Source organism: Triturus cristatus, chromosome 3_1, assembly GCF_964204655.1.
Source record: "Triturus cristatus chromosome 3_1, aTriCri1.1, whole genome shotgun sequence".
Classification (NCBI taxonomy): Eukaryota; Metazoa; Chordata; class Amphibia; order Caudata; family Salamandridae; genus Triturus; species Triturus cristatus.
Window position 1 is genome coordinate 568,103,189 of NC_140583.1, and position 25,109 is coordinate 568,128,297.

The 25,109-nt window shown below is 45.3% G+C and overlaps 1 protein-coding gene across 2 annotated transcripts in view; it reads left to right on the top strand.

The window, feature by feature from the left end:
- SLCO3A1 (solute carrier organic anion transporter family member 3A1) overlaps positions 1-25,109 on the top strand; it is an 856,588-nt gene that overhangs the window by 514,494 nt on the left and 316,985 nt on the right. The gene's annotated exons all lie outside the window — the stretch shown is intronic.

Consider the following 25,109-nt stretch of genomic DNA (forward strand, 5'->3'; position numbering starts at 1 on the left):
TAGATATAGATATAGATAGATAGATACATACATACACACATATATATATATATTTATTTATATATTGCCTGTGTCTAATCATACGCTGAGCCGTAGGCGAGACCCCAGGGATATGATTAAACACCCTTTTCTATAAGCCAGAAACTGTGTTGGTGACAATTGTGTGGGGAGGGAAAGAGCTGAGTCTTCAGTTTCTTCCTGAATTGCAGGAGGGCAGTGCCCAGGGTTGTGGTGTGGCGGTGTCCACATGACGAGGTTAGTTTTCTGGCTAGGAATGCAGGAGGCAGGAGCCTTGTTTTGAGGGCTCCGTAGCGAAGCAGATGGGCCCATGTTACAGGTTGGATTCCCTGCCCTGGCGCACCTTTGACTGGCTGCGCCAGGTGCAGACCGTGTCAGTGTGTCCTATCACAATGAATGCATTGTTTCCAGTGAAAGGCAGATCAGCTCTTTGAAGTAGCTTGCCTGCCTTTCACTGTGGACCTGGCAACCCAGCCTGTGTTTTACAGTGGGGCTGAGATATGCTCTGCAGGCAGGTGGAGTAAGTGCCTGCACTCGCCTCCAGGATGCAGTCACTTCTTCAAAGGGCAGCCTTCAGGAGGTGCACTGAGTGCCACCACTATCTGGCACACAATCAGTTTGCTGTTTGACAGCCTCTTTGACCATATCTATGTAACAGCACAGACAGAAAGGATTCCCTCACTTTCATGGGGCCACTCCTCTATGCTAATCAGACAATGTTCTGCTTGAGATCATACCAAAGCACATGTAGCACCAACGTGATTTGTATTTTAAAAGGGGTAACACACTGTCTGCAGAGTCTTCTATAATACCAAAATGCCCCGGTTGCACACAAAGTGGTCAGACACGCTCATTGCGCCTCTGGTCTTCAAGTTAATGTGAGCCAAGTGGAGGAACCAGTGTAGTTGTTTTGGTGTGAAGGTGAGGTGATTCAACTTCTTTAAGCTCTTGATAGGAGGAGTCACTGTCTGCCAGAAGCTTTTTAAGGGAGCCAGGGAGTAGCTCAGGAAGCTGTTGAGAAGGATGCTGCCTTCACCAGGTTGGACCGCAGCAGCATTAGTACTTTTGTGTTGAAGTCAGGTTTGAGTAGAAAGTGATTTTTCAGCAGAAATTGCTGGTACTAAAGAGTCTTGGGATTCATGGTGACGTGCTCATTGAAGTAGAGGCCTGTGTTGAGTGTCAATCCATATGGTTTTGCATTGGTTGTCAACTGAAGTAGGAGGGTGAATACACCTAGCTTTATGAAGAGGAGCCAATCTTGAATCTAAGGTTGGTTGGTATTGTTAGCGAACAAGCATAAGTCAGTCCTAGTCTGGCTGAACTTGATGTATGTGCCTGACATCTAGTTTTTGATTAGCTGGAGGCACATTTTTGGCTTGCTGACTGTTCTGAGCTGAGGTGATTTTGAGGTACAGCTGTGTATCATCGGTATATTGATGGGACTTAATGTTGTGAGTAGGGTAGCAAGGCGTTGCATGTAGAGGTTGAAGGTTATGGGTGAGAGGAGAGGTCCCAGGGGCATTCCTCAGGAGATGGGTAGTTTATGGAATCTTGAGGTTCTCATCTGAACAGTTGGAGGAGGTTGATGAGTTAGGAGGTGAACTAAGGGTGCCGTTTACTTAAAGCTCACCCTTTTCAAGGACCATTCTCTTTTCTTACTTTTATATACAAAAGATCATCCGCACATGCACACCGAATTTGTGTTTTTCCCATGAATTGGTGCCAAAGTCTTGAACTGTATTAGCAACAATAAATACAATTATCATTATCCTGCTCATTGGTGCTTATTTAAGTCACCCTAGAGTAATGTAAAGCTGATCTGGTTGCAACAATATTTGAGTCAGTAACTTTCGAGCTGCAATCAGTTTATCACTGTAAGAACAGTCATTAGTGATCTACTCCATGAGCCACATCACCTGGCTTTGTGTTCCTACTGTTATTACAGTGTAAGGAGTTGAGGCAGATTCTACACAGATCTGTGCGGTTCCAGCAATCTTAACACATTATATTGGAATGATAGCCCGGTTGGTTATTGAACTTCCTGCAGAATCGGTTGTATTCTGCTGATGAAAGGCTTGAGTAATCATACAATAACGTCCCGATGCAGAGTACTGCCTGTAGCCTGTAGGTTGACTATTCAAATCATAATAAGATAGCCGAGTGAGTTTCAGCATTTTGCAGAGATCTTCGGTAATCTGTAGTTCAGAGGTTCCTATATGGAGCTCAGTGAATTATGTTCCTGCAGCAAAAGTATATATGTAACTAGAGGCCAGATGTATGAAATCGCGGATTTGTGATTTCCTAACAGTGAATTATTACGATTCGATATTAGGAAATCATAAACTGCGATGTACTACAGTGTGTACAACACTGTTTGCGATTCTCAAATGGGTCACAAAGGGACTTGCCTTATCATTATTCATGAGGTAGGTCCCAATTTCTGACCTATTTGGAATGGGCATTAGCACAGGGATGGTGGCCTGCTAGGGACAGCAGACCACCATGTCTTTGTTTGCTTTTAAATAGAGAAACTTGTTTTTTTAAATGCAGCCCATTTTCCTTAACCCCTTCAGTGCCCATGACGAGCTGGACTCGTCATGGGCTGCGGTGGCGCTGTGCCCATGACGAGTCCAGCTCGTCATGAACTCCGCCCGCTAATGGAAGGCGCGGCACTCGGCGGGGAAAGGGGCGGGCATGCAAGGGGTTAAAGGACAACAGGATGTGTTTCATTTTCTTTAAGAGTAGGCAGAGGTCTGTGAGACCACTGTCTGCTCTTAAACAACATTTTTGTGACCATTCACAAAGGGGAAGGGGTCCCCTGGAAGGGACTTTCTTGGCATGCCCCTTCCGAATACCGACTCGTAAACTCTATTTTTCGAGCCGGTAATAGGTTGCCAACTTAGAAAATAGGGTTGGTACATTCCAAAAGGTGTTGTAGCAGTCACAAATGGCCAGAATCTCCTTTTGCAACTGCCAAAAACGTTTGTGCACCTGGCCCTAAGAAGGCAAATATCAGAACCCTTGCTGGGATAATGCAAATGTTAATTCTTCTAATTTACACGTGGAGTTTGTAGTCCTGCGTATATGTGCCACAAGTAATTCAGTTTTCATTGTGTGCTGTAAAATGTATATTGTTAGTATAGTTTACATAATAACACAATCATTTAATGTTATATTAGAATAAACTATAATTACTGTTGCTTGTATTAAAGATGTAATAGGCAGACAATTGCAGGCGGCTCCCTTCGTTCTTCTGGTATTATCACACACATGTTTTTAATTATTTATTAAGGAGTTTTAAAAGTGGCGTGTCAAACTTTTTGTTTACTTCAGAATGCTTAAAAACGGAAAATGCCGCTTACTGCTTCTAATGGGGTTGGACTCCTGTCAGTGTGAGTGAGCAGTGTTTACAATTCTTTGCTTTTGATCCCTCTTTTGAGATGAGTTCAGTTAGAGGTCAGTCTCAGTAGTGCAGTTTTCAGAGGTCTCCTAAACCTCAAATGCTTGGGTTCTGCTGCATGTGCGAGTAAAAGCCACTGCAGAGTCTTTAGAAGTCCTTTGTATTGCTCAGATGGATTGTAAAAGTAGAGAGGTTTATTTCTTGCCTGAGTTGTGTAAAGAATATCTTTGTTTCTCCTGCTGGTCTTCTGAGTCTGGAGTCAAGGATCGAACATCCAGCTGAGCTGCCTTCTGAGATGTACTCCATGACACACCTCACAACAAAAGACCAAACATGTTTACATTACTGATTACCCCTCGTGTGCTGCAATCGGAGAGTGCGCTGCACACCCTTTCATTATTTCATTCACTAATGCCGGGTCACTTTTTCATCCAAGGCTTGTTTGACTTCACCAAGGACAGACTAAAAGCCAGGAGGCCGAATTCGCCGGGTGCAAATATGGTCACTCTGGTCTGAATCTAAAAGGTAGCATCCCTGATCTGATCTGACAGCCCAATCAGGAACAGGCACACACGCTGCAGGCATACAAGGGTGTCCACGAAGAGACTAAACTGAACTGCTGCGGGCATGCGCACTAATTCTTGAGGCACGAAGGTGGAGCAGTTGGAAGGGTAATCGACACAAAGAATTATGCTCAACACCGTTACACTGCAAACTTTAGAAAAGAGCTAAAGCTTTTAGCTCTCATTCAGGCTGAATTTGAGTGTTCTATATATGTGTGCTATAGACGATAGGGGGTAAAAGTCAAAGAACAAAATGGCAAGCCTGAGATTCAAGTGAGGAGAGCGGTTTGGGGGTTAAGTTCATGACTTTCAACCTGTAGCATGAAATACCATCTAGGGCCGCATTTATGAGGAATTGGCGTAGGGCAGCGCCGCAAGGCTTCTTGCTGCGCTGCCCTATGTCAAAGTGAAAGGACAGGAATGCACAGTGGAGGCACCGTATTTATGAAATACAGTGCATTCCAGTCCTTTCCTCCTTCGCTGGTGCACAATTTGCTGCATAGGCACATTTCTCCATTGCAGACAGGATTGTTTTTGTACAAAAACGAGGAGGAATAGTTTTATTTATTTCTCCTAATTTGTTCCTCTTTCTATGTGTGCTCCATTCTGCAGCACACATAGAAAGAGGAAAAAGCCTCTTAGGATTGTTTTTGTGCAGGAAGGTGCCCCTCCCTGTGCAAAAACAATCCTGCCAACAACGCAGCCATCTTGCACCACGGTGCCTGCACTGGCTCGAAGCTCCAAATTGTGCGCCGGCGCTATCTAAAAGAACAGAAATACACCATATCTCGTAAATACGGTGCATTCCTGCCCTATCAGATTGGTGTAGGAGGTGCAGCAAAAAGACTTGCGGCGCTGCCGGACACCAATTATCTTGTAAATGAGGCCCTAAATGACTACCTTGACCTTAATGCATCATCTCTTTTATTTGAAAAGTGGATCATTTCCTACTAATGAAAGAGATATTCACTAGGGTAACTGCGTAGTCTTAGGAAGGGTAAGCAGTGAAAGTAGATAATCACCTCCCCATCACCCATGACCCCACAAACACATCCACAAAACTCCTTGGTTAACTACCTGATAATGAAATGTGGGAGAAGCAGAACTTTTCTGCACTGGCGCTTTGGGCAGTCTTTTATTCTCTGTGAAGCTTTATTTATTGCACCACTGACTTCCAAGCACAATTTCTTGTGTTCTGTCTTCCGGCAACTCATGCTGGTATTTCTCGGCTTCTGTGATTTTGACTTTATATGGGAAGAAAACCGTCTCATTGAAGGATGTTGGGACCTCACGCACTATGGAATTCTTAGCTGGTGATCAGTGGCGGCTTGCATTGTGCATGCTGCGGGGTGGTGAGACGGGACAGGGGAGGGTGGGGGGTAGTAAACTCGGACATACAACGGAACAAATGACTTTCCTCCGTTCCTTCGTATGTCCGAGTATACTAACTTCCCACACTGCCCCACCACACCCCGCCTCACCGCCCCGCAGCACGCCCTATGCGAGCCACCACTGCTGGTGATTGCTGGGGCAGACTGGCTCGATAGCAGCTCTCTTTACCTGACAGGTATACCTTTGGGTTGCTGTCAAATTAAATTAAACTAATACATTCTTCAGAATAACAGAATTTGGTACTTCCTGTGAATTTTATTCATAAAAGCATAAGGGGTGTATTTACCTCACTGCAGGGAATACCATCTGGCTTCCACCACCATGAGCCCTGGGACCTCACTTATGGCATTTTGGCATAGGGCAGTACAGCAGGGCGCCTTGCTGCACTTCCCTACACCAAAGTAAAAGGGCAGCAATGCATTGTATTTATGCAATACAGTGCATTCCTGCCCTTTCTGCCTGCGCTGGCACCGTTTCAGCAGCCTAGAGCAAACATAGGCATCCTTGCACCATGGTGCAAGGGTGCAGCCGCGGTCGGTAGTAGGAGCAACTGCAGGGCGGTGATGTGGGGAGGGGGAGGGGCAGGGTGGGGGGTAGTAAACTATGGATTAGGGAGGTTTACAGGTAAGTTAACATATAAATTAATAAAACGAATTTCGTTGCGTGCACTGCATCCCCCTCCCCACGTCACCACCCTGCAGTTACTCCTACTACCGACCGCGGCTGCAAGGGTGCATCCTTTGCAGGCAGTAATGTTTTTGTGCAGGAAGGGTTGCACTAAAATAATCCAAAGAGGCGTTTTCCTCTTTCTATTTGTGCTGCAGAATGCAACACACACGGAAAGAGGAAATAGTATTTCTCCTCGTTACGCCTCACCTTGGGAGGCTATGGATTTGGCTCTTTTCCAGGTTTGCATTACTTGGTAAATCTGAGGCAGTGTCAAATTCTAGGGGTGTTGTGCGGGAAAACCCACTGCACGTGGAATGACTCCCGACCCCAGAGTAAGGCATCGGGCAATAATAATGACCCAAGCCAATAAGTGGGGTAAAAGGCCGCTTTATTGGACAGGTGGCAAATAAATCACAATATCACAAAATACATATTCCGACCTATCACCCCCCACCCCTACAAAATTTCCCCAACAACCAACTTCCCCTAACGTTGTTCGGCCTAAACCTCCTCCCCAAACCCCTATCTACCTCTCGTGCCTACCCCTTGCCTCCAACCTCGCTCCCTTGCTTCCCTCTGTCCGAAACTATTCCTGATGCCCCCAACCCTTCCTGCCTGTCTTGCTCTCCTCCAACTCTGCCACCTGGCCAAGCGACAACCACCAAAAAAGGTTTTTTTTTTTTGTTTTTTTTGTTTTTTTTATATATATCTATCAACATATTCAGAACAATATAACAACTCATATGTACACAGGGAGGGTGGGTGGGTCAAAACGCGACCGCCACCTCCGTAACCCCTCAGGAGCTGTGTGTGACGGTTATGACGTCACCACAGCGCTCGCGCCGCCCTGGCTCCCTACCTAACGCGCGCGCCACCTGTCAGGGCATACCATTGCCCGAAGCAACCCGGGGGTGGACAATCTGCGATTGCCACCCCCAGGAGCCCCCATCGGGCAATAATAATGACCCAAGCCAATAAGTGGGGTAAAAGGCCGCTTTATTGGACAGGTGGCAAATAAATCACAATATCACAAAATACATATTCCGACCTATCACCCCCCACCCCTACAAAATTTCCCCAACAACCAACTTCCCCTAACGTTGTTCGGCCTAAACCTCCTCCCCAAACCCCTATCTACCTCTCGTGCCTACCCCTTGCCTCCAACCTCGCTCCCTTGCTTCCCTCTGTCCGAAACTATTCCTGATGCCCCCAACCCTTCCTGCCTGTCTTGCTCTCCTCCAACTCTGCCACCGGGAAAAACCCTAACACAGGAGTTTCCCCCCCCCCCCCCCCCCCCCCCCTTCATCAAACTCGACTCACCATTGACTGGACGCTTGTCATCAGTTAAGAGAACACATGCCACCGCTGTCGCCAAACAGGTGAAATTTTATTTATATAACAATCGTTTGACTCTTAGACTCTGTCAACCTTTGTCATTACCCAACATCCCCTCCGTATGTGACAAAGTTTGCTTTCCCCCAAGCAGCACATTGCAACACTTACCACCCCTTAATGCACTAAAAAGGGGTTCAAGTGAAATGTAAAACTTTTGTGAAAAAGCGGGGGGGGGAAAAAGGGGGGAGGGAAAGACAGAAGAAAACACACTTGGATGGGTAAAAACTGTTTGAACTTCAGCCTCAAAATAACTCATATTATCCATGAAACGAATGTCGCTAAAACATCGTGAACTAACACCATGTTTCAATTTGGAAATTCTTTGAAACTTTTTCCCTTATATTTAACAGATAAATTTCATTACCTATAAAAGATAAATGGACCCCATCGTGCCTAAAAAATTGATAGTCATCTTTTGTAATGGAGTCATGAGACAACCAACCTATCCCAGCATTGTGACAAAAACGATGAAGGTCTCTATTCGCTTTTCGCCTTGCTCTTTCAACTGCAGAAAACTTTTCTGCTCCTTTCCAGACTCTTCGAGGCATTAGTGCCGTTAAAACCAACTGTGTTTCCGGCCATGTCTTTAACAAGATGTTAAGATCTGTCTTCATGTCGATAAGTAAACCCAGACCTGACAATTGAATTATATCATTTTCTCCCAGGTGAATCAGTAACAATGCCGGTTTACCTCTACAAGACAGTTTGCTGATCAGAGGCAAAAGCTGACCCCACCTCATGCCGCTCTTACCAAACCATGACAACAGGATCTCTTCCGAACGAAACCCCAAATTCCTCCCAAAATGCCTTTTCTCCGCTTGTTTAGCGGCCCATTTAATGAAGGAATGTCCAATGATCCACACCCGGTGCTGAGACAATGTTTCGTTGGCACAAACACCTGAAAAGAAAAGGCAATTAGTATCATAACTTAGGGAAATCGCTCTCCAAGTGTCGAATGTAGCGCAAGCAACAATCAGAAGTCCAGCGACCCAACTTCTTAACATCACTGAGCGAAAAACCCCCCTGGCGGCTTCTGAAGCCGCTCCTATTCGGAAAGAATGTGTCCCGAATTGAAAGGGGTCTGCTCCCACCCTTTCCAAAGCTCTGCGCAAAATCATTAACGTCTGGTAGGCCGTTAGTCGGGAACCATCCTGGTGTATGAAAACAAAATTTGATGTTGCCCCCCCCACTGACATGAAATCTAACCATGCCTGCTTTGGGCATAATGGACCCGCAATTGCTTGCAAAACCACCTTTGACCCTTTACCCACTTGGTCTGTTTTGGACTGTGCTAAGAAAATAGAAATAGAAGAAAGGGAGAGAGAAACATAATGCACTTTCAGACCCTCAACATGCGCAGTGCACAACAATTCTGAAACTCGGAATGCCCCAAAGAAAAGCCAAATCATGCATAATTTCAACAACATATATTCAAATTGAGAAAAACATATCCCTCTCAAGAACGCATGTAATGTTGTATAATAATCTGAGCGATATAGGCTCTCTATGGTACTGGCCTCTCTTTTTCGTTTTCGCCCAACCTTGCAATAGTCTCCGACCCATTTCCCCAGCTGACGGCTCATAGCCCCAAAAGAATTTTCCATAGAATGATACCCCGGCCAATTTCCCGGCTATGGTAGTGGAAGATATGTTCCTATGGATATTACCCATTATGAACCTGATTGTGTCATCCCTACGCTGTCTGAAACCTGCCCCATGAGGGGATCTATACTTAGCTCCTGATTCTAAAAACTCCAACCAAGCACGTCTGTAGGCCAGCTTGGTACTGGTAGCTAATGAGCTCTCGATGAGACGATGCGTGGTCAATTCGCCAGATCCCAGACCTCCCGGGGAACCGGTGTCTTCTGCCAGTCTGCTCCGGGCGCCAAACCACGGAATCTCGCCCACTGGAAACGAGAGAGGGCATCTGCAATGTTATTTGCCACTCCCGCAATATGTTTGGCCTTGAAAATCATATTTAACTGCAGGCATCTTAACATAAAATTTTGCAAGAGCTTCAGCAACTTTGTGTCTCTGACCTTCTGCCCATTAACCAGATCTACAACGGTCCTGTTATCCACGTTGAAAACCACTGCCCTGTTAGCCAAATGTGGACCCCAAATGGCCAAGGCCACTATAAGCGGGAAAAACTCCAAATAAGCTATACTCCTTTTCTCAGTAATCCATGCTTGAGGCCACTGCTCCGAACACCATTTCCCCTCCCAGAATATGCCGAAACCATTTGCACCGGAAGCGTCAGAGTATAACTGTATTTCCCAATGAAAATCCGCCTCCAACGACCAGATTGTGACGCCGTTGAAATCTTCCAGAAAATGCAGCCATACCACCAAATCAGCCCTTATATGAGCCGTAACTCTGATCCTGTGATGAGGCAGCAGGATGCCCGACATGGCAAACCCCAATCTTCTGCAAAATGACCTGCCCGCCCTGACCACCCTGCAAGCAAAGTTCAAATGACCAAGCAAACACTGTACCTCACACAACTTCAACTTGTCGGCTCTTATGGCATATTCTAGAAGCCTGGTGATCTCGGTCACTTTTTTCTTCGGTAACCTAGCCTCCATTTTATGGGTGTCCACTTCAATACCTAGGTAAGTTAGGCAACTGCTAGGCCCTTCAGTTTTTTCTGGTGCTAAAGGAACACCCATCTCCTGCGTGAATGTTTGAAAATCTTTCAACGCCTTTCCACATTGCTGGGAACCTGCTGAACCCATGAAAAGAAAATCATCTAAATAGTGTGTTACTCCCGTGTGACCTGTCACCCATGAAAAACACCACTGTAAAAATGAGCTAAATGCCTCAAACAGCCTGCAAGATGTTGCACAACCCATGGGGAGGGCCTTATCCACAAAAAATTGTCCCTCAAAATGAATGCCTAGTAAACAAAAATCTGAGGGGTGAACAGGTAATAGCCGGAAAGCCGACTTGATGTCGCATTTCGCCAGTTCCGAATCTTGCCGTGCCAGCCTTATCATACCCAGCGCTGTATCCACGGATGCAAACGTAACCATGGAGTCTTCCCTGGCAATGAAGTCGTTTATAGATGCCCCATGTGGCCACGAAAGATGTTGGATCATGCGGAATTCGCCTTCCGCTTTCTTGGGGACCACACCCAGAGGTGACACCATAAGATCCTCTAACGGCCATGTAACAAAAGGGCCTGCCATCCTACCCTCAGCCACTTCTGTGAACAATTTCTTCCTCACCACATGGGGAAACTCCTCAGCAGACTTAAGATTTTTTGCAAAACGGTGAATTCTGGGTCCCTGATACCCTAGCTTGAACCCTTCCTTAAACCCCCACTCGAGCATAGCTGCCTCCTGCGTGTCGGGGTAATGCGCCAAATATACCGCCATTCTGTCCATGTTAATTGGTGTAAAAGCCTTTGATTCCAGGTTGTAAGCCTCCTCCCCTCCCCCTATCTGGCAAGCTGCTCCCCTCCCAATGGTGCTGTTCCCCAAAACATTGAGTAACAGCGTGTCTACCTCCACATCGAGAGCATTCATGTTTGTATTTACAGGGGTATTTATTGCAAAATCCCTTGTTAAAGTTCCAACAAGCGCCGGACATGGAATTTTGTTGCTTGTTCCAACTGCCCACCCCCCCAAGGGTGGGCTTATTTTGAAAGGGCCGATTGTGAACTGCTAAACCACTTGCTGTATGCATGGCTGCCGGGGGCCTTTGTGGATACATCAATTGCACCCAAAGCTCGTTGTCCACCTCACCCCATGGTTTTTCGGGTATCAGCACTAATCGTGCCCTGAATTCTTCATCATACCGAAGCCAGGCATACCCCCCAAATTCAATGGCCGCTTTCCTGATGGTATCCATATTTTTAAAAATTGCCACTGACCTATCGGGGAAACGTTCGCAGTATACACTCGCGAAAATGAGGAACGCCGAGGTCCATGAATCTATGTTGGTGGGCACCCTAGGCCTCTTGGCTAACTCCCATGCCTCTTCTTTGGAGCCCTCTTTCGCCTGGACCTCTCTGTGGAGTAACTTAAGAACATCCACAAACTCCCCCTTCCAAATTTTCTCTTTCGTAACCTTCGACAAGTGAGAACCCAATGGCATAGAGAGACCCATGTAAGGCAAGCGCTTCAAAACGGATGACTGCTGTGTGCTAACCTCCGTTTTTGCCCCCGTATTTTTACTCACAGGCCCCTGATTTTTTGCGTCAGAGCCCGCTATATCTGTAACCACCTGACTAACCGCACCTAACGTTGACTTGACCTCATCAGCCGTGCCCACACTTTTATCAACACCCAAAATCTTACAACGAGACTTCACAAATGCCTCACCTGTAGGTATAACCTGTCTGTCGTCCGGCAACATTCTCCTCTTCCTCCCAGCGAAATCCGTACTTGACTTTGTCCCCTTTATCGCGTCAGCCTGTGTGTTTCCCTGTGAAAAATAATTTCTGGAAAGTTCTTTAGTAGACCCCCCCCCAAGAAACAAGGAAAAGTCCTGCGCCTGGGTATCTTCTTCCCCAATTTCCCCTTCTTCTAAAGACACATTGTCAAATTCAACGGACTTGTCCTTCAAACCCCCGTCCTTTCCTACTCTACCACCCCTTGAGCTACAACCAGGAAGCTCCCCATCCCCAACACCCCCATCATAAACACTCCATTTGATCCCTTGTGCAAAACGAGACGCTTTCTTAGGATCCAACGGCGTGGGGAATTTCGCCAAAAAATCCCCTTCTCGTCCATTTCGGTCGTTGCAGGACGCCAAAAGCCTGGTCGGTCTACTCCCACTGCCCTTTTATGTGCATGGCAGCGTTTCGCCCACGGAGGGCTGCAAGGCGCTTGACCCCGCAGCCGCTGTCGCTCCAACTCCTTTAAAACGGGAGAGACGCTCCGTATCTCTAATTTCTTTAGGCAGCCAAACCCACTGACCCTCTTCTGCCTCTTCAAGGCCGCCTTGCCTCTTGCTTCCCCCCATGTCGCCGGTGTAAACATGTGAGGAAACCCCCCCCCCCAGCCCAGATGCCAACCCCGACCTCCCCGCTAAAAACGATTCCCCTTCATTGCCATGTTGCGTCACAGCATCACCTGTACCACCCTTACGTTCTCCTTGCCCTGAGCATGACAATAACTCTCCCCCTGCGCTGGAAAACATAGGTGATAAACTCCGTTCCCCAAGAGGTTTGGTAGCGAAAACTGAACCACCTAACTTCTCTTTATTAAATATAAAAATTTCATGTTTATGTGGCGCCAATGCTTGATTATTTCCTTGTGCCACATGTAATTCTTGACAATGCCCACCAGATGGCGTATTTTCTTTCCCCTTCGAGCCCTCGACTGAATTCAGGGAAACCAAGCCTTTACTTGTTGTGACCTGTTGCTGAGGTAACAGGACCTTATTAGCGCGTGTGCGCGGCCTGCCCCTCCCTCTCCTCAACTGCGCCGTTGCAGGCACAACACCCTGAGCCTGAGGAAGCGAAGCGCCACCCTCCTGTGATAAGGACAAATCTTTCGCATTCTCCCCACAAAGCGAAGGAGCCGGAGAACTTTCACTAGACAGGCATGCTAACACGGCCGCAGACACACCTCCCGCCGCCCCCCGTGTCTTCCTATCGAGCCCCACCCAAGCCTGTGATAACACTCCAGGCCTGACCAAATCTTCCCGGCCCGCCTCACATAGCACACGCAGCGCTTCGCGAACTGAAGCGGCTGCATCCATACTTCAGGTTTACAAAAACCCCCCTCAAAGAAAATGCTTTCTTCACGCTACCTCCTCAAGAAACGCGACCGCCCTCAAAACGCGACCGCCACCTCCGTAACCCCTCAGGAGCTGTGTGTGACGGTTATGACGTCACCACAGCGCTCGCGCCGCCCTGGCTCCCTACCTAACGCGCGCGCCACCTGTCAGGGCATACCATTGCCCGAAGCAACCCGGGGGTGGACAATCTGCGATTGCCACCCCCAGGAGCCCCCAATGCAGCAAATTGAGATGCGTCGCCTTACTCATGATTTATGAGGCCACTTGAAGCCACGCAGGGTGGCTTTGCCTGGCTGCATAAATCTTTATGAGAGCCCCGAGTCATGCATGTACCACTTTACGTGGTGCAACAGTGACTCAGGGCTCTCATAAATAATCCCCTTGCGGTTTATAAAGTTTACTCAAATCGAGCGAATGGTGCTGACATAAATGTAAAAAAATGACTTGTGAAAGAATAGTCCAGTGCTTGGAAAGTTGTGTTCTGGAGATATGGAATGAGCTCATAAACTTACTGCGGGGTGGGGGGTGGGGGGGGGGATAGGAATTGATACACGGAACCAAAGTACCTATTTAGGGTGCTTTTGCTAATTACGTGTGTTTCTTCAGAGTTAAAAGTTAAAGAATTCAAACGTGTAATTTAATTTACTGGCTTCTCGGAGGCAGTGATCTTGTTTTACGTTTTAATTCATGGTACATTACCGCCCTCTTGTGGCCAAAGTCAGTGTTTACATACAAGAGAAAGCAATCTTATTGTTGCTCCTTCTATCGTCATCGTATTGCAGCGCCTAGGAAGCTTTAGACTAGAGATAAGGAGGTACTTCTCTAATTATTCGCTTTTCCTCGATGTAAGCTGCTGAATCAGGTAGTTTTGAAAATGCTAGCTCATCCAAATAAGCCAAACCAGACATCCTAACTCAGACGCTTTGCACTGTCACTGATGGGCTACATACCCACAGTTACTTTTGGACAACATCATTCAAAACACAGCTTTAGTGTTCATATTTTCTTACTCAAATTGTATTACTTGAACCCCAATTTACTAATCACTTTTTGTGACTTTTTAGACTTAATTTCGTGTTTTATAATTGTGCGGTAATTTATATATTTGCATTCTGCGGATTCTGAACCCTGCAAATTCAGTCGTAATTGCAATATCAGCAGTAGTACCGTCGACTTACAAGACAATCGTTATGAGGGCCTTGATAATTTTTGGTAACCATCAATGGTGGAAAGCACTGGGATCCTGCTGGATTTGTATTCAAGTATCACCTTGGCTGAGAGCCATCTGGAGCCTAACATCTAAATGCCAATGGAAGTGAATTTAAAAGGAAACAAAAACAGGCAGCCTCTTGTTCCTTCACAGGTACTTTAGAGAAACTATGACTTGACTGAAATTTTGTAGTGATTGTGGTTGTCTGTACTAAAAATACTTAATTAATTCCCAGAGCAGCCATTCTTTGCAATCTTAGACAAATGACAGATTGGCGGAAAAAAACAATAAGGATTAAACTCATGATTTACAGTTTGCGTGCATCTCTTTGATGCTGGTAAATAGATCACTGTGCTATATCAGAAGGATTGCAACTGGACTGGAAGTAGCAAAATTGTCTCTGTGTCAAAAACAGTAGCCCATTTACTTATCTACATAAAATCTGTGCTCTGCATGTTCTATGATGTGTTTGCAGCAGGGTGACTAACCCTCTATGCTACTTTATGAATCAAAACTGTGACTGGACAAAACACAGAACTCTCCCAGAACTGTGTTAACTACTAAATACATCTTCCGCTGTTATTATCCCCTCAAAATAGGAGGGCTAACAAAGATCTCCACAACGGGCATCTTAACTCTGTAAGATATTTTAAAATACAGCCTCTTTTCAAGCTACCCACCCTGTGGATCCACCCCCTTTCCTCTGCCACACTCTGACCCCCAATTTATTGGTTCCCATAGTAAATTGTTTCTAATTCCAGCACTGGCAGCCATTTACATTTTAGCCATGTTTCAACAAGTGCTGAAATACACTGTGCACAGCTGTGTGTGTCAGAATAAGGCATCTAGGATCCCTGACACAGTATCTTTGCTCATTGAGATATTTAAAAGGAGGGGAGACACATGTTTATATACCAAGGAGCCAACTGGTAAAGAGTGAACACTTAAAATGATATGCATTTTTGGATGACACAGTATGTTCCTATTGGCGGTGTTTGGTCAAATTAATTCCATTTACTCATTTGAATTCAGACAAATTGCAGCCTTATAACCTCCATATTTGATAGATTCAGGGACTGCTTCGACTCCATCTTTACGTATGCGCTTTAACTAAGTCACGTTATACACATACATATAAACATATGTTTTCATGCAAATATGTGCAAGGATTTTAAATGCACAGAAGGCACAGATAGTTCCGCCCATTTCTACTGCTGCTATATCATTGTGGACTTTACGTAGTGAGGAAGAAACAAAGATTTTCAGTACTTGTAATATTTCGCTTAAACTGCCATCTGTAAACCAGTAGATTCTACTCTGTAACTATCATTCATTGCCCCCCACACTTCCATTAAATTATGCATATATTACTAAGCAGAGTTTGAGACCATATCAGCACCACTAGTCTAGTAGGCCCTGTCCATTCCCCATCTATGTCTGTTCTTTTATGATGAACAGTAGAAAAGTACTGTTGTTTAGCACCAAAGCTGGGATTGCTTGCACATGGTGTATGCACATTCAAAACCTTTGCAAAGAGCTTGGCACATTTGTGCCTGCCTAGACCATAGTTAGTGAGGCTGTAAAAAACCCACCCCAAATAACAATGACTTACTAGGAAATGGGTACTTCTCAATATGTGAAAACCAAAGAAAACAAAAAGCAGGTCTCAGTTGTGACAGCAGTAGGGCTCTCATAATGCTGAATTTTAAAATCATTTCAGAATGGTGTCCGAAAACTGACATATTCACGTACTCATCCATCTATACATTCCTCTCAGTAAGTTAAGCACCTGCACCGGAGACATGTCTGTAACCTTTCACTCATGCCTTAACTACATGCCCTGTGAGCGATGACAGCTTATACTAGTCTGCCCAGCTGGAGGGGGAGAGAATGTGCCCTAACGGCTAGGGCGGGTCACCTCGGAGCTGAGGATCCGGGTTTGAGTCTCGGCAGGGACGCTCAACATTCTGTGATTCTGGGCAAATCACTAAATCTCCCCATGCCTAACAAAAATGAATGTGTTCTTCTGTAACATAACAGTGCTCATGCAAAGTGCTCTGATACCTTCGGGTCTAGTTTGCGCTATATAAACCCCCCCCCCCCTCCCCCCAACTCCCCGGAAAATCTATTCTGCAGGAAATGGAAGGTTGCAATTTCTGCCTTCCGTAAGAGAGGACGGTTTAATTTGTTAATGCATATTGTACCTGTCCTGTGTGCAAGCAAAGCTTGCATTGTTGCTGCCTGATGTCTATGAGTAATATCATGGGGAAAGCATACGCTGCTGGTACCCTAGCTGTACTTCTCCTCTGAAAGAGGGAAGCTAGTATGTCTTATTCCCACGTCGTTCCTGTTCTACGAGAAAGGGCTTTCCACTGCTTCTAGACTGTGTGATACCAAACACAGGATATATTGAATACACTGGCAATACCTGGTCTATGAACCAGGGACGGATTCACAATATTTCGTGTGATGCCAAGACATATAGTCCTGCGGAAGGCAGGCACCTAACCCCATAAGGGCAATATTTGAATGTTGAATTGTTGAATATTTGAATGGCAAATTATGCTGACAGAAAAGAGAAACAGGGTCCAATGCATGAACCTCCTGTTTATAATCCTGTGGTAAGGAGATGCCAGTAAAATATACGTTTAGCTCTTTCACACACAATTTTAATATATGTTTGACAGTTTAATAAAGGATGAACATAAATACCAATATAAAGGACCGAACCTTACCCCAACTAGGGAATCCATAACTAGGAGACTGCAAAACCTGTGAACAGTAGGTCTCTTGTATATGACCCCGTGCTAAATGTGTAACCTACTGTTGAACTATACACATCAATAAGTGTTCATCATACCATGTGAGTACATAAATGTACATAAATGTATTGTCTTTTCCAGGAGTGTTGTACTTCTTTTATGTTTATGTCTGTTTATGGAGACTGTACAAAAGACCTTTAATATGTCTCATTCCGTTTTTAGTGTATTAGATATCTGTTGTGTGCCTCTTCTATGTGTGTGAGAGACTCATTTGATGCTCCTTTTGTTTCTGTCACCTGTCATTTGCTTATTTTTTGTGTTAGAAAGGTAGCACTGCTGTGGCCCAGGTTGTACCATAGTTGTATTGTGAAGCTCAGTATAAAACTTCCTTGACACAAAATACGAAACAATTTACTGTACTAATGCTTGTTGTAATACATGATATGAGTGAAAGAGTGAATGTTCACAAAAAAGGGAGAGAGAGTTTTGTAGTGGTTTGTGTTTGTCGCTGTGTTTAGCGAGCTCGTGCATTCCTCGATTGGTATCATCATCAGTGTAGAACTCTTACTGTGTTCTAGTTCTACACCGGTCGTTGGTGTTTTACAGTTTGTCTGGAGGGTGCGCTCTTACTGCTCCGCCAATGGCCCAGCATAAATAAATCATCTTTCCGACCTTCATGCCTCGTGTCGTTTGGATCACCACATCTTTCTTGGCGATTTTGGTCTTCCCCAAAAATATAAAAGAAAAGAAAGAACAGGAAGAAGAAAAGAATGAAAGAGAAAAGAGAAGAGAACATAATGAGCATGGAATAGACTACAAGAAATAAGAACATAAGCCAAACAAAATAATCCAAAACCTGTAAAAAGAAAAGTTAACATGCATTATTTTTGACAATGCATGCTCTTAGCCCTGTGTACCTACAGCCTGCCTTCAACACACCACAGGGATGGGTGACAGCTGAACTTAATGCATTCCCTCTAAACAGCCACACACAAAGGGAGCTTAGGTGTGAGTGAGTGGCCATCCATAGCCTGATGGGTCATCCTGGGCAGGGTGGAAGGGAGAAGCTGACTCTTACACCTGAATAGGCTGTGTCATGTCCCCACATAAAGAGCTGCATCACCCCTGGGGTGAGCCTGGAGCTAGAGCTGGGAGGGTGGTCCTCTGCGCACTCCAAAGCCCTCTTTGAAGGCACCCCATTTCACAGGCACCACTGGACTGTGCTAGTGGTAGGGACATAAATGGACTTCTGACCCTACCACTTCAGTACACTACTGGACCTGTGAAGAACTCTGCCTCGAGGAAGGACTACTGTGCTACCACAAGGACTGCCACTCTGGTTGACTGCTGCTCTGGAAGAACTGTTTTTCTGCTGCTCTGGAAGAACTGTTTTTCTGCTGTACTGCCCTGCTGACTGATACCCTCTGCCAGCCGCGGTCGGTAGTAGGAGTAACTGCAGGGCGGTGACGTGGGGAGGGGGAGGGGCAGGGTGGGGGGTAGTAAACCATGGATTACGGAGGTTTACAGGTAAGTTAGCATATAAATTATAAAAACGAATTTCGTTGCGTGCACTGCATCCCCAAATGCGATGCAGTGCACGCAACAAAATTTGTTTTATTAATTTATATGTTAACTTACCTGTAAACCTCCCTAATCCATAGTTTACTACCCCCCACCCTGCCCCTCCCCCTCCCCACGTCACCGCCCTGCAGTTGCTCCTACTACCGGCCGTGGCTGCCCTCTGCCCTCACTGAGGAAGGTCTGGACCCATCTCAATTGAATCCAGAGTGACTTCAAGGGCATGCTGGCATGCCTCCTATTCTAAGTTTGAGGCAACAGTACCTGGACATTGCTTGCTGCAAGTCTTGCCCTGCCAAGTGGTGCCAACCCAGGACTGGGCCCTTGGAACTGGATATAAAGTGTTGCTTCTACCAGAATCCACTCATCAACAACGTTGCGCCAAAGAAAACTGGCGCATCTCCCTAGATGATGACACCTTGCTGCTGCTGCACGGACAACAGACATTGCACAACCAACTGCACGGCGGATGGTCTCTAGTGTCCGATGCATCTCTGAATTTGCGCAGCTCGGCGCTGTTGGATCGTCTTCGATCCTGCAGTTCAACAATGACGCATCGCCTCTTTGCCTACCGCATCACGACTGAGTTGACGACACATCTAAGTAAATTTTCAGTGGGCCAAGGATGGTCCCTGTATCCGACCTACACTCTACTGCAGTTGGCCTGAATATTTGATCTAGAGCAACCAGATAGCCTCAGTTGGCGCTTTAAGCTTTAATGCACTACAATTTTAATTATTCTTCGAAATTAAAAACACTGGTTATACTTTTTGGATTTTTGTTGGTTTGGCCTTGTTTGGTTTATAAAAATATAAGCTATTTGTCTAAACGGGTGTGGAGTCTTTTTGTGTTATTTTAACTGTGTTACTGTTGAAGTGTTGCACAAATACTTTACACATTGCCTCTTAAGTTAAGTCTGACTGCTCTGTCCCAAGCTACCAGAGGGTGTGCACAGGTTAATTTATAGTGTGTATCTGACTTACAATGAGTAGGATTGTGGTTCCCGTTTGTACAGGGTGCATACCTCTGCCAACCAGAAACCCAATTTCTAATAGTGAAGCATTCATCATATCTTAAAGACTGGTGTAGAATCTTTGTTGTTTAAATGTGGTGTCAATAATAAATGCAAACAACCATGTAGTAAATACTGGCTTTATATGTTTCCATGTTTTAAGAATGAAATATTATTTGTGTGGTGCTTTTAAAGTATGATGCTGTTTATGTGCTACTGTTCCTTGATCTTAACTTGTGCAACAGATCACAGCATGTTGGAGAAGCAGGAATCTGGTTAGAAGGAGACAAACATTTTGGTTTCTGCCTTGGGTGAGCAACAGGGCAGAGTGGTTAACCGACTGTGAGTATACAGAATCACAGTAATGGAAAAATATGCTCAAAAAGAAGGAGGTGGGACATTAACCTGGCAGAAATGGGAGAAAGGTGAGCAGCTGAAGGGGCTTGGCAGCCCAGCCACAGCCAGACAACTGTAATTAAGATAGGAACTATATCCCTCTCCCTGTTGCACTCCCTGAAGGCACTACCACTTAGAGTAAGAAGCAAAAGGGGGTAAACCTGGATCAGCAACTGGAGCCTAGGTCCAAGCAATTTAATACTAAGAAGAATCGTAAACGTTCTGCTGCACCAGCTGAAAGTGAGACATTATAGACACTTGACACTTGGCTCAAAGATTACTCGAGCTTGGAACTTGGATGATGGCACATTAAGACACTGACTTGTGCTAAAATTCAGGAAAAGAAAATCATGCCTGACCACTCTCACAAAAATTTAAGGGCAAACACAACTTTTACAAGCCACAAACCAGGTTTAGAAAGGGGGCAAACCTACAACGCTTCATCTCCTGTCTCACATATAGTGCTAGGGAGAGAGAGCAAGAGGGTGAGAAAGAGGGGAAGAAAGAGCTGGAGAAAATTGGCAAAATGACCTCCAATCTGGCAATGTTTCTTGAGAGATTGACTGAAGTAAATCCTCACCAAAAAATTAAAGATAAGCCGAAGAGAAGAGATGAGGCAAATAACACTCCTTTCTCTCTTGTACTTGGAAAATGTCCTTCTGTGAATATTATTTATAATCCAGTTAAATCAGGGCCAATAGGGAGGTCTGGTGAACCCTCAGTATCTTTATGTTGATATGTGCTCAGTGATAGGACAACCATTCTCACTATGAGAATGTTAGCATAGGTGACTCAAAATATTGTAATCTGTTTAGAACATCACAGACTTTAACAATGAAATACACTTTCATGTAGCTAAACACAAGGAAAAAACAGTTAAGACAGAAGTAAATACATCGAGAAAGATGAAATAGCGCGATATGAAAATGAACTCAGTCAGATGAACTAAATGTAAACTGCAGGATATTGAAAACCACCACTGCAGGAACAACTTCCAGATTTTAGGACTCATGAAAGGGTGGAAGTTGATCATCCTCATCAGTTTATAGTGATTCTCTTTAAGAAGATCTTCTCTAATCTGGTGTACTGGGATTTTCATCCACAAATCTGGAGGGCTCACAAATTAAACTTTTGTTGAAGCTCAGATCCTCATTCACATTCTGGGGCAATTTTGATATACATCGGGAACATCCTGATGAGACAGATGATTAATGCCAAGGCCCTCCTAAGACCCCTGTCATGGTTGGGACTATTTTTTCTTTGTTCAAGTAAAAAAGATGACAGCTGTCACAAACAATCATGCCACTTCAGGAGATGGGTATACGGTTTATCTACAATAGCCAGCTAAGCGTAAGATCTTGAAGAAAGACTACACTCAGCTATGCATCTTACAAATTAAAGCAAGGCATTGTTCGAGAAGTGGAAGGAAATGAACACCACAAAAGACTGTAAAATTCCTAACAATACTAGTAATGTAGACTAAGAGATGTGAAGAGATAGGTGCAATATGAGTGCTGTTTAAGTTTAATATGGTCTCACTAGATTGTGGTTTAAGGTGTGGGGTAAAATGTATAGAAGCACAGAGTTATAAAATGTTAAAAAAGTGCTACTGCTCCTCATCAATGGAGCAGCTCAGTGAATATAGGGACCTTTAAATAAATATGATTCAACAGATGTAAAGATGTCGGTATAAGTGGTGAGCATGTTGGACTGGGTAGCATTACAATCTGGCTGTTAGATGATCTGTGACAGCTATAGAGGTATTCATTTTCCATTAGAACAGGGAGAGTCACATGGGCTGGTTAAAAATATGGAAACAAGGGGGTATCGGAATATAAAAGCTCTGCATGGTTGCAACACTAGAACAGATCCTGAATTTGATTTCTTTTTTTGTTGAAAACAACAGCTTTTTCTATAATGTCAGATGTGAAAATGTTGAGCTGTATTGTCAGAGGTCATAACAGAACCAATGAAATGTGGGTGATGAAGGAGGAATTTTATCATTATAAGGTGGGGTGGTCTGTCTGCTCCAGACCTACATTGATTTTAAAGAAATATCTCTGTATCAATAATTGGAGTATGACATTGCTGTCTGCTACACCCAAGATATTGATCTGAGGAGCAGGAAGTTTTGTTAGAAGAGATTGGTAAAATAAGCCCAGACAGCAGCTGATGTTAGTAGGTGATGGGCAATTGCATTCATAATCTTCAACAACAAACAATATACACTATGGCCATAATGTACAAGATTCAAATATGTTTGATGCCCTCACACTGGTACTTAAATGGTGGGAGGAACTTTTCATAATGTGTGGGGACTTCAGTTCTTTAATAGATCATAATCCTAAATTGTGTTTACACATGAGGCTTATAAGAAGTATTTTAATAAGATTGGCATAAGTGCATGGATTACCTGATACATAGAGGATACTATCGCGCAATGACCCCGGAATAGACATACTCTGCTCATGCACATAACATTTTATTAATTATTATGCAACAGCCCAGTGATCAAAGGAGGGTATTCCGGTGGACATTTTATAAAGCACTACTAGAAGATGATGGATTCAAGGAATCTACACAAGAACAATTTAAGGATTTGTTCCCAGTAACATGGGTACAACTTTCACGATTATGGTGTGAGATTACTTAATAGGATTGTCTTGCTCCGCCTTTCAGATAATACAGACTCTCCCACACAGTGGCTCAAACACGGTGTTAGACCTGGCATCTTTGGCGTGGTTACCCCTGACTTTTTGCCTCTACCTCCTGGGTTTTTTGATGCTATGCTGGATTTCGTTTTTGCTGGTTTAGATGCTTTGGGCACTTTGCCACTGCTGATCAGTGTCAAAGTGCAAGTGCTCCCTTGGTAAATTGTTGTATTGATTGGTTATCCATGATTGGGATATTTGTTTCACCTGTTAGCCCCTAGTAAAGTGCACTGCGTGTGCCAGGGCTGGTGATTCAAATGCTACTAGTGGGCTGCAGCACTGATTGTGCCACCCACAGGAGTAGCGCTAAAATGATGTCTTAGGCCTGCTTGCAGTGCCTATGTGCAGTCCAGGACTGCCATGTCGACCTGGCCAGTGCACCCACTGACCAGGCCTTATCCTTCCCTTTCTGTACATGTCAGGCATCCCTATGGTGGCCCTAGGTACCCCCCTGGGCTGGGTGCAGTGTATCTGAAAGGTAGGGCATGTACTGAGGTGTGTAACATGCCCTGGTAGTGAATTACAACCATTTTCGTTTTTCACTGCTGAGAGGCTATCTTGCCCATAGGATAGAATGGGGAAGGCTGTTTACATGCCTATCTTCCCATAGGGGCAAGATAGAAAATCCAAGTTTGGTATCTCTGTGTTCAGAATTTAATTATACATCTTTTTAGCAAGATGGTTTTTAAATTCACTGTGTGGGAATAGCACTTTTTAGAAAGTAGCTATTCTCCTGTTTAACCTTCCTGTGTGCCTGTGTGCTGGTTGGCTGACTGGTGTCAGGTGATGTGCTAGGTGGCTCCAGGAGCCAGGATGAGCCAGCAGCAGGGTGAATAGGGAGATCTGCCTTAGATGGGTGGGAGGAGTAGTCCCTGGGTCTGAATAGGGCTGCCCCTGACAAACACAAAGCTGGCTCCACCCCCTGCTGGCCAGGCTGAGGACTCTGCCTCTGCTGGCACAAAGAAGGCTCCACCTCCTGCTGAGCGTCTAACGACCCTGCCCCTCACTCTGAAAGGAACCAGGTGCTCCAGAGCAGAGCACACCCAGGAACCGGTTTGAGCAGGGGAATCCCCCCACTGGAACAAAGAGAGACAAAGACTTGGAGGGGTATAAGAAGAGGACCCCAGACACCTAAAACTTTAGATCACTTTGGAACTAAGAAGAAACCTCTGCCAAGGAGAAAGCTGAAAGGACTGAAGAGGAGAAGACTGCCTGCTTGCTGTTTTGCTTTGCTGCCAAGGAGAGGGGAAGGACTTTGCTGTGTCCCCTTCTTTTGATTCTGATCTCCAAGGGCCTGAGAAGAGCTGGCTCCCTGTTAAGAAGTCCCAGGAACAAAAGGACTTCACCACCAGCTCCCCTGGAACTCTGCTGAGAGAGTTCTGACCTGCCTTGGAGTGCTTGCCCAGTCTTGGGGCCTCAGGAGGTCGTTTTGCTGTGTTTGGGAGCTGGGAAGCAGAAGCGTGAACAAGAGTGACTGGTACCCAACGCATCATCCGATTGCGTGTCGCAAGAACGAGAGTGCGTGGAAAATTTCATTGCGGCACCATCGCAACACGCAGGGTCCCCGCATCGCCGAGTGCGTCGAGCATCGTCCCGAAGCGTGAAGATTCCTGACATTGCGAGGGTCGTCGCAGAACCAGTTTGCGGGCCGCACCACTGCCGGTGCGTGAAAAGTCTCCAGTCATCGTGTGCGTCGACGCAGAGTCCCGTTCCATGGCGCATCGAGAGTTGCGGCGCCGGAAGTCAAGTCTGCGCCGCGCATCGTGCCACATCGAAGCGTGTCTCATCGAACCTGTGCGTGAAGCTTCCCCCTAAGAAACCTACGCAACGAAGGCCAAAGTCATCGCATCCTCCCCTTACAGATCGGAGCCGGCGCATCCACCTCTGCTGCGTGAAGCAGGGCTGCTGCAAAGCCTCCCCAGGATCTCAGGCGTATCGCATCGCCTTTGCAAGCTTCCTTGTTATAGCTTTTGGGAACCTTATCGCAACTACAGGTACTGTTGGGCACGAAAGTGTCGCATTTTGTGCATTGAGTGGCGCATTTTGCAGGACACTGACTTTTACATCCTGGAGTACTTTCTACAAACTCTTGAACTATCTTTAAAGTAACCTTTTTTTATATGTTGGTTTGTCTGTAGTATTTGGTCTTGTGAAGTTTAGTAAAGATACATTATTTTTCTAAAACTGGTGTGGAGTAAATCTGTGGTGTTTTCACTGTGTTACTGTGAGTGTTGGTACAAATACTTTACACATTG